At 43.2% G+C, this 12573-nt stretch overlaps 1 long non-coding RNA gene across 2 annotated transcripts in view; it reads left to right on the top strand.

Moving 5' to 3' along the window:
- Positions 1-12573, top strand: part of LOC134739408 (uncharacterized) — a 26645-nt gene extending 14072 nt beyond the window's left edge. The window contains exons 3-4 of one of the 2 annotated variants that reach the window (XR_010126034.1): positions 5040-5166; positions 9599-12573. This is a non-coding gene — a long non-coding RNA (uncharacterized LOC134739408). The remainder of the gene's footprint in view (positions 1-5039; positions 5167-9598) is intronic. The other variant, XR_010126035.1, reaches the window with a different exon arrangement.

Raw genomic sequence — 12573 nt, 5'->3', positions numbered from 1 at the left:
TGGAAGAGACTGGCCCTCTTCTTACAGCTCCACTAGGCAGTGCCCCAGTGGAGACTCTGTGTGGGGACTCTAACCCCACATTTCCCTTCCACACTGCCCTAGCAGAGGTTCTCCCTGAGGGCTCCACCCCTGCAGCAAACGTCTGCCTGGACATCCAGGCATTTCCATGCATCCCCTGAAATGTAGGCAGACGTTCCCAAACCTCAGTTTTTTACTTCTGTGCACCCACAGCCTCAACATCACGTGGAAGCTGCCAAGGTTTGGGGCTTGCACACTCTGAAGCCACAGCCCAAGCTGTACCTTGGCCCCTTTCAGCCATGGCTAGAGCTGTTGGGACACAGGGCACCAAGACTGGGTAATTTATAAAAGAAAGAGATTTAATTGACTCACACTTCCGCAGAGCTGTGGAGGCCTCAGGAAACTTACAATTGTGGCAGAAAGGGAAGCAAATACATCCTTCTTCACATGGCAGCAGCAAGGAGAAGTGCAGAGCAAAGAGGAGGAAACCCTCTTATAAAACCATCAGATCTCATGAGGACTCGCTGTCATGAGAAAAGCAGCATGGGGGTAACTGCCTCCATGATTCAATTACCTCCCACCAGGTCCCTCCCACAACATGTGAGGATTATAGGAACTACAATTCAAGATAAGGTTTGTGTGGGCGCACAGCCAAACCATATCACCTGCTCTGGAAGAATGTCCTAAGCTTGCAGTCCTAATTAGGGAAAAGGAGTCAGGCTGGCAGGACCTGGGGAAAGCAAAGAGATAAAGCAGATAAGCTATAGGTCTACCTTTCTTCATGGTCCAGGATGTGTAAACAAATAGAGGAAGAACATAAGCTATAGGTCTGCTTTTTGTTGTTGTTGTTGCCCAGGACATGTAGTCCTCCTGCACGGATAACATACCTATCTCACAAACTTCCTGCTTATCATCAAATTCCTCAATTTATCAAACAACTCAACTGACAGAAGAATGCAAGTTAAGCTCCCTGCTACCTTGGCATTATCAATCAGCCCAAAAACCATTCTATAAAATCTCCAGCAAGCTTGTATTTCCTTGCAGTCACCTCCTCTTCTGAACGTATTTTCATATTTTCTTTAATCTTCCTTCCTTCCTTTCTTTCTTGCTTGCTCTGTCGCCCAGGCTGGGGTACAGTGGCATGATCTTGGCTCACTGCAACCTCCACCTTCCAGGTTCAAGTGATTTTCCTGCCTCAGCCTCTCAAGTAGCTGGGATTACAGATGTGCACCACCACGCCCAGCTAATTTTTGTATTTTTTTTTTAGTAGAGACGGGGTTTCACCATGTTGGCCATGGTGAATGGAAATCTGCCTTTCTTTACCTACAACTGTCTTGGTAAATTATTTTACCCCCATGCCACCAGCCCAGATAGTCACCCCTCACCCAGGACGTTTGGTTGACAACAGTAACAGATGCTCATTTCTGGCAAATTTTCTTAAACTTGATAAATCCTTGTTTTTAAGGATTGCTTAGGTATACTCTGCCTGAGGTGAGGCCTGTGAATTACAGAAGCTGTCTCCAAAGCCCTCTCAATGATTCTACGTAATCACATGGTTTCTTTTTTTTTTTTGGTGGTAAAATATACATAAGATTGACATTATAACCATTTTTCAAATGCCACACATTTCAGTTGCACTAAGTATATTCAATTGTTATGCAACCATCACCACTATTCATCTCCAGAACTTCTTCAATTTTCCAAACAGAAACTCTGTACCCATTAGATACTAACTCTCCTAATCCTCCTCCCCACATATTCTAGCATCTACCATTCTTCTTTCTGTCTCTATTGATAGAAGACATACTTTAGGTGAATTAAATCTAAAGGAATTTAATCGAGCAATGAACAATTCATAAATCGGGCAGCCTTTCCAGCCAGAGTGGGCTCAGAGACTCCAGTGCAACCATGTGGTAGAAGAAGATTTAGGGACAGAAAAGGGAAAGTGATTTACAGAAAACAGAAGTGAGGCACAGAAACAGCCAGATTGGTTACAGCTCGGCATTTGGCTTATTTCAACATGGTTCCAACTGTTGGCTACATTTGATCAGCCAAAACTCAGAGATTGGCATAAGTATAGGTTACGGTCTGTTTACACCTCCACTTGTTATAGTTCACGACGTACAGGGAAACCCTTAGACCAAACTTAAAATATGTAAGGAGGCAGCTTTAGGCCAAACTTGATTTAACACTATGAATTTCACTACTCTAGTTACCTCATATGAGTGGAGTCATACAATATTTGTCCTTTCGTGTCTGACTTATTTCACTTAACATAAGGTCTTCAAGATTCATCATTCAAGATTCATGTTAGGATTTTATTCCTTTTTAAGGCTGAATAATATTTCTTGTATGTATAGACCACAATTTCTATATTCATTCCTCCATCAAAGGGACATTTGAGTTGTTTCCATCTTGTGGCTATGGTGAATAATGCTGCTATGAACATTGGTGTACAAATATCTGTTTGCTAAGAATTAAAAATGCTCCTGCTTTTAATTCTTTTACATACTCAGAAGTGAAATTGCTGGATCATATGGTAATTCTGTTTAATTTTTTGAGCAAGCTTTATACTATGTTTCCATAACAGCTGCACCATTTTACATTCCCATTAGTAATGCTCATGGATTCCAATTCCTCCACCTCTTCAACAACACTGTTATTTCCTGGAGATTGTTTTGCTTTGTTTATTATAGCCATCCTAATGGGTGTGAAGTGGTATCTCATTGTGGTTTTGATTTGCATTTTCCCAGTGATTACTGATATTGGGCCTCTCTTCATGTGCCTACTCTGGCCATTTGTGTCTTCTTTGGAGAACTGTCTATGAAAGTCATTCACCCATTTTTTTAATCAGATTGTTTGTTTTTTTGTTGTTAGATTGTGTAAATTCTTTATATGTTGTTGGCATTAATCTCTTATCAGATATATGAAGTGCAGATATTTCCCCCACTCTGTGGGTTGTCTTTTCACTGTCAATAATGTCTTTTGATATACAAAAGTCTGTGTATCAAAAGTTTGATAAAGTCCTGCTTACCTATTTTTTCTTTTGATGTCTGTGCTTTTGGTGTCATATGCAAGACATCATTGGGTAATCCAGATTGAGCGCTCAATAAATACCTTTTGAGATCAAACACCTAAACATTAAAAGCTAAAACTATAAAACTCTTAGAAGAAAATACAGGAAAAACTTCTATTTACATAATTAGGTACTGAGAGGGCAATGAAAAACAATGCTAAATCTTCCTTTCAAATCCAGTAGGCAAACTGTGACACAGAAGCTAATGCAAACAAGAAAGGAACATGTGCTGTCAAAAATTACATATCAAGTGCTTTTGGAAAGTTGAAAGGAATGGCAGATCAGGGAGAATTTCATGGATCCATTTGAGCAAGCTCTTGATGGGTATTTAGAACTTAGACTATGGACATAAATATAAATAGGCTGAAAGCATATTGTTTGCATGCATGGGAACTAGTGGTATTTCCATAGCTAATATGTTGAGTATGTACGTATAAAGGAAGAGCAGGAGTTAAAGCTGAAAATACAAGCCTGATGCATGCATGGGAGAGAGAACACACCAAATAATACTTAAATCCAAGACATCTCTAGTACAAACATTCCAAATTACCTTTCTGGGGTATTAACATTTCTGTTAATAACCAGAAACCTGGGAAATCAATCCTTCTGTAGACTACTAAGAACATTTCCTCTTGCAAAATGAAATTTTCCTAAAAGAAAAGGAAACTTACATAAATCCTTGTGGCCCATAGTTTCACCTCATCCCATAGTAGGCTTGGGAAGGATCACCTGCCATGCTTTGGCCCCAAGCTGGTTTGGCAGCTCCTCTTAGGTCTAATAACCTTATGTTTCAGCTAAGCTGCCCCAGGAGGCTGAAACCTAACTGTATTGCTTTACTGGGGCCTAGATAGCTTTCCACAGCAAGTGAGGTGCTGAGGTTATGTGAGGTACATAATGTTATATAGGCTGGGTGTGGCGGCTCACCTCTGTAATCCCAGCACTTTGGGAGGCTGAGGTGGGCAGATCATGAGGTCAGGAGTTCGAGACCAGCTTGGCCAACACGGTGAAACCCCGTCTGTTCTAAAAAATATAAAAATTAGCTGGGCATGGTGGCAGGTGTCTGTAATCCCAGCTACTCGGGAGGTTGAGGCAAGAGAATTGCTTGAACCCGGGAGGCGGAGGTTGCAGTAAGCTGAGATCACGCCACTACGCTCCCGCCTGGGCAACAGAGCAAGACTCCATCTTGGAAAAAATTTTAAAAATAATAATAATATCATATAAATCTAAAATGAAATTTTCTAAATTATCAATAATAATTTTAAAAATCAGGGCTGGGCACGGTGGCTTATGCCTGTAATCCCAGCACTTTGGGAGGCTGAGGGGGGTGGATTGCTTGAGGTCAGGAGTTTGAGACCAGTATAGCCCACATGGTGAAACCCCATCTCTACTAAAAATACAAAAATTAGCCGGGTGTGGTGGCAGGCACCTGTAGTCCCAGCTACTCAGGAGGCAGAGGCAGGAGAATCACTTGAACCCAAGAAGTGGAGGTTGCAGTGAACTGAGATCATGCCACTGAATTCCAGCCTGGGCAACAGAGTGAGACTCTATCTCAAAAACAATTATAATAATAATAATTTTAAAAATCAATCATGTGGCCTGGTGTGGTGGTTCATGCCTATAATCCCAGCACTTTGAGAAACCAAGGCAGGCGGATCATTGAGGTCAGGAGTTCCAGCCCAGACTGGCCAACATGGTGAAACCTAGCCTCTACTAAAATTACAAAATTTAGCTGGGCGTGGTGGCAGGTACCTGTCATCCCAGCTAGTCAGGAGGCTGAGGCATGAGAATAACTTGAACCTGGGAGGTGGAGGTTCCAGTGAGCTGAGATCATGCCACTGGACTCCAGCCTAGGCGACAGAGTGACTCTGTCTCAAAACAAAACAAAACAAAACAAAATCAGTCATGCTAAAGGAAAGACTGAATGATCTTTCTGATCTCTCTTTAGAAGATAAGATTGTATAAGCCTAGGAAGGGCTGAAAAAAAAAAGGAAAATATTCTAAAATTGTCGTCTCGTGAAGAGAAGATCAAACAGTTTGGAGCTAAAACATGTAGGGAAAAAAGTATCATAGAGGTGAGTGAGGCAATTAATTAATAAACGTTAATTAATAAGCATGTGTTACTTACCTACATTTGTATGATGTTTGTAGTATTTGTTAGTCCAAAACTCTGCTAATATTTTGGATTTTAAACAAATTCGAAGCCGAACACGGTGGTTTACGCCTGTAATCCCAGCACTTTGGGAGGCTGAGGTGAGTGGATCACCTGAGGTCAGGAATTCGAGACCAGCCTTGCCAACATGGTGAAACCCCGTCTCTACTAAAAATACAAAAATTAGCTGGGCATGGTGGCACGCATCTGTAGTCCTAGCTACGTGGGAGGCTGAGGCAGGAGAATTGCTTGGACTCGGGAGGTGGCGGTTGCAGTGAGCCAAAATCATGCTATTGCACTCCAGTCTGGGTAACAGAGTAAGACCCTGTCTCAAAAAAAAAAAAAAAAAAAGAAATTCTAAATAAATTTTCATTTTTATAACCTAACTTTGTATTAGTAATGTGAGTTTTTTGTTTTTTTTTTTAAGAACATCCCCAAATATATAAGAACTTCAAGCCCTTCAAAATCGACATCTGCCTTTGGTCTTCATTCATGTATTCAACAAATGTTTGTTGAACACCTACTGTGTGTCAGGCGCTGTTTGGTGCTAGGAACACAGCAGTGAGCAAATTAGATACAGATAGCCTTGTAGAACTGCCTGCAGTTCTGGAGTCCCTCTCAAAGACTTATATCAACTCCTGGCCCTCATCTGCCAAATTGTAGGAGCTTAAATGTGGTTTTGGGGCTTAAGGGAAAACAAACACCATACTAGCTCCCACGTCCTCCTCTTTCTCTAGTTTTTGGCTTCTCTCTGGGGAAAGTTTCTTCTCTCTTGGGGTACATATCCCTCAAGGGTCTACTCCATGTTGTCTTTATTCCAGTGCCCAGGCTGAGGAAATTGTCCCTGTATGGGACATGTGGTCTTGTGGCACAGGGAAAAGAGAGTGGACAGGGCACATGAGGACTTTTAAAGCATCTGCTTGGAGTGGTATATATCACTGCCACTCACATTTCATTGGGTGGCCAAAGCAAGTCATGTGACCAAGCCTGAAGCCAGTGTGGGAACTATAGTTCTCCAATAGGGAAGGACTCCAAATATAGCTGTACTTATTTGTAACAATAATGCAATCTACCTCATAAGCCCTCTGGGATTGATTAGAGATAAAGATATTTTTGGCCGGGCGCTGTGGCTCACGCCTGTAATCCCAGCACTTTGGGAGGCCGAGGCAGGAGGATCACCTGAAGTTGGGAGTGCGAGACCAGCCTGGCCAACATGGAGAAACCCCGTCTCTAGGAAAAATACAAAATATTAGATGGGCATGGTGGCGCATGCCTGTAATCCCAGCTACTCGTGAGGCTGAGGCAGGAGAATCGCTTGAACCTGGGAGGCGGAGGTTGCAGTGAGCCAAGATGGCGCCATTGCACTCCAGCCTGGGCAACAAGAGCAGAAACCCTGTCAAAAAAAAAACAACAAAAAACTTTGTTATAATTTCTTTATCTCTAAAGAAATGTTAGAGCCGTCTCCAGAATGTTGGCTTTCAAATGTCCATTTGTAGAATATGGATGAAAACTAATAATCACACTGACTTTGTTGAAGTACTTTAAAATAGATTATAAGTCAGAGCTGTCCAAAATAAATATTATGGAAGCCATGAATGTAACATATTCTAGTAGAGTAAAAAGAGACACATGACATTTCTTTTAATAATACATTTCATTTAACCAACATATCCAAAATAATATCATTTTATTATGTAATCCATATAACAAAATATTGAAGTATTCTACATTCTCTTTTTCATTTAAGTCTTCAAAATCCAGTATGTATTTTACACTTAGAACATATCTTAGTTTAGATTAGCCACATTTCAAGTTCTCAGTAGCCACCTGGACTTAGCGACTACCTTATGAGACAGTGAAAGTTTAGACAATCTAACATTGTAGAAATAGACTGGTTCATTGCATGTGTGGGTTCACCTTGCCCGCTGCCTAGACAGAGTAGATTTATCAAGGTGGGGGAATTGCAACAGAGAAAGAGTTATTCATGCAGAGCCAGCTGTGGAGGAGACCAAAATTTTATTATCACTCAAATCAGTCCCCCGAGCATTCGGAGATCAGAGTTTTTAAGGATAATTTGGTGGGTGGGGAAAAGCCAGTGAGTCGAGAGCACTGATTGGTTGAGTTGGAGATGAAGTCATGGGAAGTTGAAGCTGTCCTCTTGTGCTGAGTCAGTTCCTGGGTGGGGACCACAAGATCAGATGAGCCAGTTTATTGATCTGGGTGTGCCAGCTGATTCATCAAGTGCAGGGTCTGCAAAATATCTGAAGCACTGATGTTAGGAGCAGTTTAGGGAGGGCCAGAATCTTGTAGCCTCCAGCTGCATTACTCTTAAACCATAATTTCTAATCTTGTGCCTAATTTGTTAGTCCTACAAAGGCATTCTTGTCCCCAGGCAAGAAGGTTTGTTTCGGGAGAGGAGTGTTATCATTTTTGTTTTAAACTATACAAGTTCCTCCCAAAGTTAGTTCAGCAGATGCCCAGGAAGGAACAAGTACAGCTTAAAGTTTAGAAGCAAGATGGAGTCAGTTAGGTTAGATGTCTTTCGCTGTCTCAGTCATAACTTTGCAAAGGCAGTTTCAGATAGACCCTCAAAACTAGAAGTCAAAGTCCTTTCTTGTAAAATGCAGCTTTAATACATTTCAGGAAAAGCAAGGTGATTTCAGATATAATTATTCTGCTATTGAATACTTAGCTATATCTTCTTTTATCTCATGAAGAAATATATCAAGGCAAATTAAAACTTTTTTCCAACTTTTATTCAGACTTTGATTTGGTGAGCAGGAGCCAGCTAGGCCAAGAGCGTATGAACTTGACATGGATTTCTGATGAATAATGTTTCTGTCAAATCTACCTTCTAATTACCCATCTATAGAACTAGGGTGGGCAGAATGGCCTCTTGACAGACCACATTATTTTATTTGTGTTTATGAATATCGTGTGTTAGCACCAGTTTAGGCCATTCTTGCATTGCTAGAAAGAAATACCTGAGACTGGGTAATTTATAAGAAAAGAGGTTTAATTGGCTGACGGTTCTTCAGGCTGTACAGGAAACAGTGCTGGCATCTGCTTCTGGGGAGGCCTCAGGAAGCTCTTACTCATGGCAGAAGGTGAAGTGAGAGCCGGCACTTCACATGGTGAGAGCAGGAACAAGATGGGGGTGGTGCCACACACGTAAACAACCAGATCTCGTGAGAACTCACTCACTATCAGGAGGATAGCACCATGAGGGATTGACCCTCATGACCTACCAGGCCCTACCTCCAACCAGGCCCAACTTCCAGCACTGGGGATTACAATTCAACTTGGGACTTGGTGGGGACATATATTCAAACCACATCTGCACCACTTCCTTTAATGTATATGTTTACAGTTTGGTTTTCACTTTTGGATGAAAGGAAATAAATATCTATGTTTTCTCTTAACATTTTAAATAGAAGTGTCCTTCCTTGTAGATGACAAAATTGTTCTATTGTCATGAATCAGACAAAGCATGACACGACAAAGTTTCCAATGTCAGCAAGGTGAGGAAATTTTCATTAACTGTGGAAAAAAAAAGAAAATAATCTCAGGCATTGGTTTTCTAATTTTTAAGTGTTCAGTGTTAAGCGAACCTACGAACCTAGGTCAATTTGTTCACATAACCGAGAGGAGTGCTTTGTGGTTAATTCATGTGGTAGGTCCCTAATTATATTGAAGTTTATATCCCTAACACCCACCGCAGAGCTGGGCAGGTTGTATGCATCCATAAATATTTGCTGAATTGAATTAAAGATGGCCATGTAGAAGCCTGTAGTGTATGGGGCTGTGTCAGAGGGAAAGTAGATGCCGGAGAAGATAGGGGAATAAAAATTGGGCAAGGAGTGCTCAACTCAGAATGGCAAGCATCCTGGAGACATTCACACAAAATGCTGAGATGAGTTTAAAGGTCTCTCAGCAATTCTATACTTCAAAATAGATACTATGAGCCAGGCGCAGTGGCTCACATCTGTAATCCCAGCACTTTGGGAGGCCGAGGCAGGCGGGTCACTTGAGGTCAGGAGTTCAAGACCAGCCTGTTCAACATGGTGAAACCCCATTTCTACCAAAAAATACAAAAATTAGCCAAGCATGGTGGCACACGCCTGTAATCCTGGCTACCTGGGAGGCTGGGGCAGGAGAATCACTTGAACCTGGGAGGCAGAGGTTGCAGTGAGCCAAGATCACACCATGTACTCCAGCCTGGGTGACAGGATAAGAATCCATCTCAAAAAAAAAAAAAAAAAAAAAGAAAGAAAAGATATAAGAAAGCCATTCCTAGCCAATAGAGTGGGCTTAAAAATCTTTAGTATTAAAACATTGTGTGTTTTATTTTGCAGATACAAAGGAAGTTTTTCTTGGCCTGGTCTTGACTTAACAGTGACTTTAGTACTATCCCGTTCAGACACCTCAAGTCTTCAGAAGAAACCAGATGATGTTAAAGTATATCTAGGTACCCAAGAGAGATGCAAATTACCCCACCAGCTGTATTCCCTCATGTCAGGAAAAAGAGGATCCCATATATTTCTTGTCTAATACAAAATCGCAGAAGGCTGAAACACATTAACTAGAAAAGAGAATGCAATTTGGATTCAACTACCTGCTGTCATGAAAGGTAACAATAGTTAATAATGTTTGCAACTCACAGGATGTTAGAGATAAAAGAGTCCTCAAATATCCTCCAGCAAAATCTCTCTCCTTTTACAAATGGGCAAACTAAAGACGAGAAGAAAGATGAGTCAAGCCTTCAGTCTTATGCTGTGATCTGATGATGAGCTATGAAATCACTGTCAAGAGAGCCCTTCCAACCACCTGTGCTCCTGGAATTCATGAGGGAAACACATTCCTAAAACAAAACCAGCAACATCAACATATTACCAAATGCTAGGCCGGGCGCCGTGGCTCACGCCTGTAATCCCAGCAGTTTCGGAGGCTGAGGCGTGTGGATCATGAGGTCAGGAGATCGAGACCATGGCAAAACCCCGTCTCTACTGAAAATACAAAAATTAGTGTATTTTTGGTGTGGTGGCAGGCGCCTGTAGTCCCAGTTACTCGGGAGGCTGAGGCAGGAGAATGCCATGAACCCGGGAGGTGAAGCTTGCAGTGAGCCGAGATCGCGCCACTGCACTCCAGCCTGGGTGACAGAGCAAGACTCTGTCTCAAAAAGAAAAAAAAAAAAAAAGATATTACCAAATGCTCTTTTTCCACTCTTATTCTTCAATCTCCAGTAATTTAACACTCTGTTAACTATATTATAATTTAAAAAGTTCAGGAATAAGCTGGGCACTGTGGTTCAAGCCTGTAGTCCCAGCACTTTGCAGATCACTTGAGTCAAGGAGTTCAAGACCAGCCTGGGCAACCTGAAGAAAGCACATCTCTACCAAAAAAAAAAAAAAGAAAAAAAAATTAGCCTGGTATGGTGGTGTGAGCCTGTAGTTGTAGCTACTCGGGAGGCTGAGGTGGGAGGATCACTTGAGCCCAGGAGCTGGAGGCTTCAGTGAGCCATGATTGCTCTACTGCACTGCAGCCTGGGCAACAGAATGACAGCCTGTCTCAAAATAAAAATCTACTGTAGGAGTGGCTGGCAAGATAGCCAAATAGGAACAGCTCTGGCCTGCACCTCCCAGCAGAAGGTAAGTGATTTCCGCATTTCCTTTTTTTTTTTTTTTTTTTTTTGAGACTGCGTTTCACTCTCATTGCCCAGGCTGGAGTGCAGTGGCGTGATGTTGGCTCACTGCAACCTCTGCCTCCTAGGTTCAGGCAATTACCCTGCCTCAGCCTACCAAGTAGCTGGCATTACAGGCATGCACCATCACGCCTGGCTAATTTTGTATTTTTAGGAGAGACAGGGTTTCGCCATGTTGGCCAGGCTAGTCTAGAACTCCTGACCTCAGGCCATCCACCCACCTCATCCTCTCAAAATGTTGGGATTACAGGCATGAACCACCACGCCCGGGTTGCATTTCCAGCTGAGGTACACGGCCCATCTCACTGGGACTGGTTACACAGTGGGTGCAGCCCATTGAGGGCAAGCTGAAGCAGGGTGGGGTGTCACCTCACCTGGGAAGTGCAAGGGGTCGGGGAACTCCTTCCCCTAGCCAAGGGAAGCCATGAGGGACTGTGCTGTGAGGAATGGTGCATTCCAGCCCAGATGCTACACTTTTCCCATGGTCTTTGCAACCTGCAGACCAGGAGATTCCCTTGGGTACCTATGCCACCAGGGCCCTGGGTTTCAAGCACAAAACTTGGAGGCCATTTGGGCAGACACTGAGCTAGCTGCAGGAGTTGTTTTTTTTTTCATACCTCAGTGGCACCTGGAATGTCAGCCAGACACAACCTTCACTCCCCAGGAAAGGGGGCTGAAGTCAGGGAGCCAAGTGGTCTAGCTCAGCAAATCTCACCACCATGGAGCCCAGAAAACTGAGATCCACTGGCTTGAAATTCTCGCTGCCAGCACAGCAGTCTGAAGTTGACCTGGGATGCTTGACCTTGGTGGGGGGGAGGGGCATCCACCATTACTGAGGCATGAGTAGGTGGTTTTCCCCTCATAGTGTAAACAAAGCTGCTGGGAAGTTTGAACTGGGTGGAGCCCACTGCAGCTCTACAAAGCATCTGTAGCTAGATTGCCTCTCTAGATTCCTCCTCTCTGGGCAGGGCATCTCTGAAAGAAGGCAGCAGCCCCAGTCAGGGGCTTCTAGATAAAACTACCATCTCCCTGGGACAGAGCACCTGGGGGAAGGGGCCACTGTGGGCACAGCTTCAGCAGACTTAAATGTTCCTGCTTGCCAGCTCTGAAGAGAGCAGTGGATCTACCAAGCACAGTGCTTGAGCTCTGCTAAGGGACAGACTGCCTCCTCAAGTGGGTCCCTGACTCCCGTGCCTCCTTATGGGGAGACACCTCCCAGCAGGGGTCAACAGACACCTCATACAGGACAGTTCTGGCTGGCATCTGGTGGGTGACCCTCTGGGATGAAGTTTCCAGAGGAAGGACCAGGCAGCAATCTTTGCTGTTCTGCAGCATCCACTGTTGATACCCAGGCAAACAGGGTCTGGAGTGGACCTCCAGCAAACTCCAGCAGACCTGCAGCAGAGAGGCCTGACTGTTAGAAAGAAAACTAACCAACAGAAAGGAATAGCATCAACATCAACAAAAAGGATGTCCACACAAAAACCCCATCCACAGGTCACTAACATCAAAGAACGAAGGTAGATAAATCCAAGAAGATGAGGAAAACCAGTGCAAAAAGGCTGAAAATTCCAAAAACCAGAACATCTCTTCTCCTCCAAAGGATCACAACTTCTTGCGAGCAAGGGA

This window comes from Pongo pygmaeus, chromosome 3 (assembly GCF_028885625.2).
Source record: "Pongo pygmaeus isolate AG05252 chromosome 3, NHGRI_mPonPyg2-v2.0_pri, whole genome shotgun sequence".
NCBI lineage: Eukaryota > Metazoa > Chordata > Mammalia > Primates > Hominidae > Pongo > Pongo pygmaeus.
The sequence above is the reverse complement of the archived record's forward strand: the minus strand, read 5'-3'. Positions and strand labels throughout refer to the sequence as shown.